Source organism: Peromyscus californicus, unplaced genomic scaffold (assembly GCF_007827085.1).
Source record: "Peromyscus californicus insignis strain IS unplaced genomic scaffold, ASM782708v3 Scaffold_4__1_contigs__length_199733344, whole genome shotgun sequence".
NCBI classification, from domain to species: Eukaryota; Metazoa; Chordata; class Mammalia; order Rodentia; family Cricetidae; genus Peromyscus; species Peromyscus californicus.
In genome coordinates this window covers 131929888-131936439 of record NW_026294562.1, presented here as the reverse complement: position 1 = coordinate 131936439, position 6552 = coordinate 131929888, and the positions used below count along the sequence as shown (strand labels likewise).

General features: G+C 42.2%; 1 pseudogene; it reads left to right on the top strand.

Moving 5' to 3' along the window:
* Positions 1-304: 304 nt before the first annotated feature.
* LOC128123961 (GTP-binding protein 4-like) lies at positions 305-2337 on the top strand (annotated as a pseudogene).
* The last annotated feature ends 4215 nt before the right edge of the window (positions 2338-6552 follow it).

Here is a 6552-nt window from a genome sequence, read left to right as displayed (position 1 = left end):
GGGGGCCTGAGTTCCCTTTGGCCATCAGGATAAAATAAGCAACTTCTCCTTCGTGAACATAAGAAGACACTGTGCTTTGCCGTATTGGCAGAGTTATTCCCCTTTCTCTACTGAGGTCTTGATTAATTGAGTTGTGTCAAATCTGTCAAGCGCATCATCTCTTCACATCCCATTTTTGACAATGGCCATTGCCTGGGGAAGGAGTGATGGACAGACAAAATTTGAAAAAGCATTCATGACCCCGACAACGGAAGTCCAGTTCACTGCATCTCCAGGTTTCCTCATGGGTTGTTCTACTGCCGGCATGGTGGACTACAATTTCAAGAAAATTACAGTGGTGTCAGGACTTTATTGACCTGACATTATCCAAGACTCAACGAAAGACTCCAACAGTTATTCATAAACATCATCAAATTCATCGAATTCGACATTTTTATATGAGAAAAGTCAAATTTACTCAACAGAATTACCATGACAGACTGTCACAGATTTTGACAGATTTTCCCAAATTGGATGATATCCATCCATTTTATGCTGACTTGATGAATATCTTCTATGACAAGGATCATTACAAGTTGGCTCTAGGTCAAATGAATATTGCCAAAAATTTGGTGGACAACGTTGCTAAAGATTATGTGCGGCTTATGAAGTATGGTGATTCTCTGTACTGCTGCAAGCAGCTGAAGCATGCTGCCCTTGGGCGCATGCGTGCTATCATCAAGAGACAGAGGCAGAGTTTCGAGTGTTTGGAACAAGTACATCAACATTTACGGCACTTGCCAACCATTGATCCAAACACAAGGACTCTGCTTTTGTGTGGGTATCCAAATGTTGGGAAATCCAGCTTCATCAATAAGGTAATGAGAGCAGATGAGGATGTTCACCCCTATGCACTTACCACCGGATCTCTGTTTGTTGGGCACATGGGCTATAAGAATCTGCACGGACAAGATGTAGATACCCCAGGGATTTTGGACCATCCTTTGGGGGATCGGAACACCATTGAAGCACAGGCTATCACAACCCTGGCCCACCTCCGAGCTGCCGTCCTGTATGTGATGGATTTGTCTGAGCAATGTGGACACGGGTTGAAGGAGCAATTAGAACTCTTCCAGAATATCAGACCTGTTTATCAACAAGCCTCTTACTGTTGTAGCAAACAGATGTGATGGGAGGAGAATAGCTGAGCTTTCTGAAGAAGATCAGAAAATATTTATGGACTTGCAGGCTGAAGGATTCCCTGTCATTGAGACCAGCACCCTGACTGAGGAAGGTGTCGTTCAGGTTAAAGCAGAGGCTTGTGATAGGCTTTTGGCTCATCGAGTAGAAATGAAAATAAAAGGAAATAAAGTGAATGAGGTTCTGAACATTTAGCTGTACCAAACAAGAGAGATAATAAGGAGAGACCCCTTTTCATCCCAGAAGTGATGGCTTGAAGGAAAAGAATGGAGATTGCAGAGCCCAGGAAGAAGAGGGAACAAAATCTTGAGCTGGAAATGGGAGACGATGATATTTTGGATCTTCAGAAACACCGGGACTTGATGAATTCATCCGAGAAATATGATATCAGATATCTGGGGAGGCCATAATGTTGCTGATTATATCGATCCTGCTGTCATGAAGAAATTGAAAGAGTTAGAAAGAAGAGCTAAGAATGGCTGCTGGGGAGTGTGACCGCGATCCTAAAAATGAAAATGAGGAAACAATGGAAATCTGACAGCTGGCCAAACAAATTAGAGAAAAAAAGAGAAGTTGAAAATTCTACAGTCCAAAGAAAAGAACACACAGGGACCCAGGACTAAGAAGGTTTAACGGACAGACCTGGAGAATGAGATGTGTAGTGTTGGTGTTGACATGGATGGTAAAGACAATGCCTACTGTGCAGTCCAGGCAAGAAGATCTCAGAGTGTCACTAGGAAAAGAAAACGAGAAGAATCTATTCCACCCTCTTCTATAGCCTGGAGTCGGAATTGCTCTCGAACTCCACATGATGTTACTGGTCTTCGGGATGTCAAGATGGTGAAGAAAGCCAAGACTCTGATGAAGAAAGCCCAGAAGAAGATGAATCGCTTGGGGAAGAAAGGGGAAGCAGATAGGCATGTGTTTGATATGAAGCCCAAGCACCTACTCTCTGGAAAGAGGAAAGCTGGTAAAAAGGACAGGAGACATTGTCCTCCTGAGTTGGAGTGCTTTGGCTGGACTCTCGCTGATTATTTCTGGGTATGGTGTGGTGTGCTTTATACAGTTTGGAACCACCATCTATTAACTGAAAAGAGGAACAATGAAAATGACTTAAAGATGCTTGTTGCTTTGCTGCACACTGGTAAACCTGATTAGGTGTGTGGTGTCCTTGTCACTGTGTAATACAAATGTCTACGTACAGAGCATTCTGTTCTTCATGGAGTGATTGTTTCACATCTGCATGACTGTTTGCAGAAAAGATTTATTGGTAGCCGGGCAGTGGTGGCATACACCTTTAATCCCAGCCCTGGGGAGGCAGGGGCAGGTGGATCTCTGAGTTCGAGGACAGCCTGCTCTAATAGAAAACCTGTCTCAAAACTACCTACCACCACCCCAAAAAAGAAAGAAAGGTAAACATTTATTGGTATAAGTAGGTTGCTCTTGGTGGAGAAAAAACTTTGCTTTATTATCCAATATTTTTTGTGAAGAAAGCATCCTCATTGGGAGGTGTAGACAGAAGAATCCAGCCTTTCTGAGGGCCTGGGCACAAGCACATTTAGTGTGTCAGAACTTAAAAAAAAAAAAAAGGAAAAGAAAAAAGAAAAAGCATTTACGTTTTTGTAAGGTATCCCAACATTTAGTGTACCAATCACATTTCTAAGTATTCCTTCCTAAATATACAAGCCGTAAAGAAAAATTTCTCCCATGCACCATATATGTTTTCCCTTTAAAGGCTACAAGGAGGAAGCTTTGTCATTGTAAAGTACTACATTGTTGCAGCTCACAACAGTTTTAATTTCCTCTCTGCCTTGTGCATTTCAATGTTACGGGACTGCTTTCTCCAATGGACATCACTTTTATGCAAGACAAAGCCTTACTACACATTTTATTATGGACACCTTTTTCTTGAGGATTGACATTTCTTTACAGATGAATCCATGGTGCATTTAGGTAAGCACCTACCTTTGTGAATGCCTAATGCTGTTTTTGTAGAACTAAATAAAAATCAAGTTGGAGGCTTTATCCCTGCATAGCTCTCCATTTAATCTCTGCTGAAAACGTCCCTAAGTGTTACTAATGAAATTGAAGTACACAGGCCTCTGAATATGTAACAGTCCTGCCTCACACCCAAATGCTGGGTGGTGGGGGACCTCCCCTGCATATGAAATGAATTTCCACACAGCACCACAATAGTGATATTACAGGCTTATCATTTTAATTGACTTTTTGACATATAAAAATATTCCTACAATCCTGCTTTACATTATAGTTTAATAACAGCTTAACACACATCTATGAAATATTCATTCCTGTTACATTCAAATTTTAAAATATCTGATGGAGAGTCTGGTTAATAGATAAAGGAGAGTCCCTGGAATATTAAAGACACTGAGGTGTAGGTAGGGCCCAGACCCTTCACTGGAAAGTACAGCACAATTACCATGAGGACTGCCTATTTCACTTTTAATTCATAATGATTCCCTTGAACTAAAACATGGTGAATAGAGGAGATTGGGCCGTGGGTAATCATCATTCACCTACTACAGCTGCAGGCAGAGGGGGCATTGCCCCATGAGCCTCCCTCAGCAGATAGTCAAGGAAAGTGACATGCACCACTATCATATTTGTATGCTGGAAACACCGAGGGGTAAAACCAATATGCTCAGTGGTGAGTGCTTCTGTAAACCGCAAGTTAAGTCCACGTCCATTTCCCATCTGCTCAGCCTCATACTCCACCCCAAACGCCACCCCCCATGCCCAGAATCTGGGACAAATCAGAGAAGTTTATCTTGAAAACATGATAGGTGTTCAAATTGTGAGGTAATTTTGGTACTTTGTTCCCCATCAATTTTTTAAATTAATTATCTGGAAGCAAGCAGCGGTTAATTTTGGCCATAGGCCTTTTGATTAGGAGCTTTGACCCCTTTGCCTTTTGGCATCTCCTTTACAATCCTCATGACACGCGGGGTAACCCTTGACACCTGATTCAACACAAAGTCACAGCCCAGCCAATCTTCCACATTCAGCAATCCTTTTGTTGCGATGGGACATGGGCTCACAACTTCCATCCTCCTGTAAGTGAAGCCGCCATCCCACAAGTCGCCCCGTGGCTGCATAAAATTCGTCTCCTAGGGAATGGGAGAAAGAAATGCCAGAAGAGAACAGGAGAAAAGTTCCTCCCCCCCTCCACAAGCCCCTCAACACTTTGTGCTGTTACTTCTGTTTTACCAACTTTGCACCACAGCATCGTCCCATATGTTTGTGCAGCGCACAAGGAGGTTTCTTTAGAAAGCGCTGATGCTAATTATAAATTTAATTTGCATTTTAATTAGAATGGTAGCAAATTAAAAGCATGGCAGCTGGAGAATTTTGAACGCTTTGCAGAGATTTGGTGTCAGTATCTCTCTGCTTCTGACTCGGCAGCCTTTTCATTTGCCTGTTTCCCTATCTTTCATTCGCACAGACACATTGCTGATTTTTCTCCACTGGTTCCTCAGTCCCTCTCCTCTCTCTCTCTCTCTCTCTCTCTCTCTCTCTCTCTCTCTCTCTCTCTCTCTGTCTCTCTTTCTCCTCTCTCCTCTCACTTATATAGTCTATTCCTCCATCCATCCCCAACAGGAACCGAGTTACGGTTCTTTTCTGCATGGGTAAACGGTCTGGGCTTGTCTGCAGGCAGCCCACGGTGGGCAGCTGTGATAGACTGGATGTTTTGGACGGTGTTTCTGAGCCTCTGCTGGTAACACTCTCCTTGGTTCACCCTGTCTGCCGCACTATTACAGTTAGAAACCCAGTATTTTCTCTCCCCAGATAAGGGGACTGTGTGCACTCATTGGCCTCCATTAACCACGGATTTCCATCTGGATAAAATGCTTTGAAGTACCAGCCTCTTGGCCACAGGGGCTGGGCACATTAATCAGATATTCATCAGGCACCACACCTCTGTCCTCCATGTCCAAGCAAAGGCATTGTTCAGGGTACACCTTTGGGCAAAAACCCTGCGCTGTCAGCCTTTGAGCCTCTGGAGTCAGAGGCTCCAGTCAGTTCCACCGCTGTCTCTCACTTGGGATGTGAGCATGTCTGTTTTTAGCACTCACGTGAGCGCATTCAGTCAGTTCTGTCGTTTTCCCTATGCTGTGTCTCCATGGTCATTTTCCTTCCTTCTGTTCGCTTCCCCCACAGTGTCCTTGCTCAATAATTTTCATTAATTGATTGACAGCTCTGATAGACCCAACTAACCTCTATCTCACTCTCATGTCTGTTTTTAAATAAGTACTTGTACGTCCAATGACCTTGTCGCCTCATCAGCTATCAGAAAATGAGCATACAGATATGGAAGGAGCTGATTAGCAAAATAAGCAATAGATCTCGTTCCTGGCTGAAGTCCACAGTAAGCGGTGACAACCAAACTTTGCCATTTTACATTTCAACCAGAATCTAAAAATAAAGGATAAGCAATAAGCAGGAGACACCGAATCTCACTAGCATTCCTTCAGATGTGTAGGAAACAAGCGCTCTACATCAGTTAGTCACCTTGAAGAAAGAAGACCAGGAAAGGGGAGGGCTTATTCCTCCGTGACTTGGCTCCATCTCATCCCCTATAACACTGGCCTCATTAAACCTGAAAAGAAACTGTTCTAAGTTTGGGGGCATTTTTCATCTTCCTAGAAAGAGACCAGTGGTCTGTTTATATTTAATTGTGTGTGTTTTTACCTTTTCCCCTGACAGCCTTGATTGTGATGTATGTTAGATACATGTACCATTTGAAGATGCACTGATACATACACTGTTAGTATGTAACTAGTCAACTTTCACCCACAAATGAAAAGGCAGAAAGATGCATTTCAGTTTCATCAAAGCCCTAAAGATTTATTCTCTTGTTAAGTGAAATAAAGGAAGGTATGAGAGCAAGCCATGAGAGTGAAACACTCATTTTATCTTCTCTTATATGTACTGATCTGATTTTCTACATAAGCAATCATCACATTTTATCAGTGATTTGACAAGAAATCACGTGGCTCATTTATTTTAACACATATTTATATGAAGGCAACGTGTATGAATGAAAACTCTGCACTTTAATTCCATATAAATATTAGTTGATACTGACTCATTGAATACTCATATTTATTTTACACTTTCCTTTTCTATGGGCTTTTTCTTCAATCTTTAAGATAGTAAAATATTTGAACAAGGTTAAAGACCATTTATGCCAGACGTACTGATAAGTGTTGGTATTTCTCAAGGAGGAACTACATAAATACTAGACACTTCGGACCAAGTTTTGGAAAGTAGAGTCATGCGAATGATGTTGCAAACTATTTTATTCATGTAACATTCTTTCAGAGATTAAAGGATGACTTCCCCTCAAGC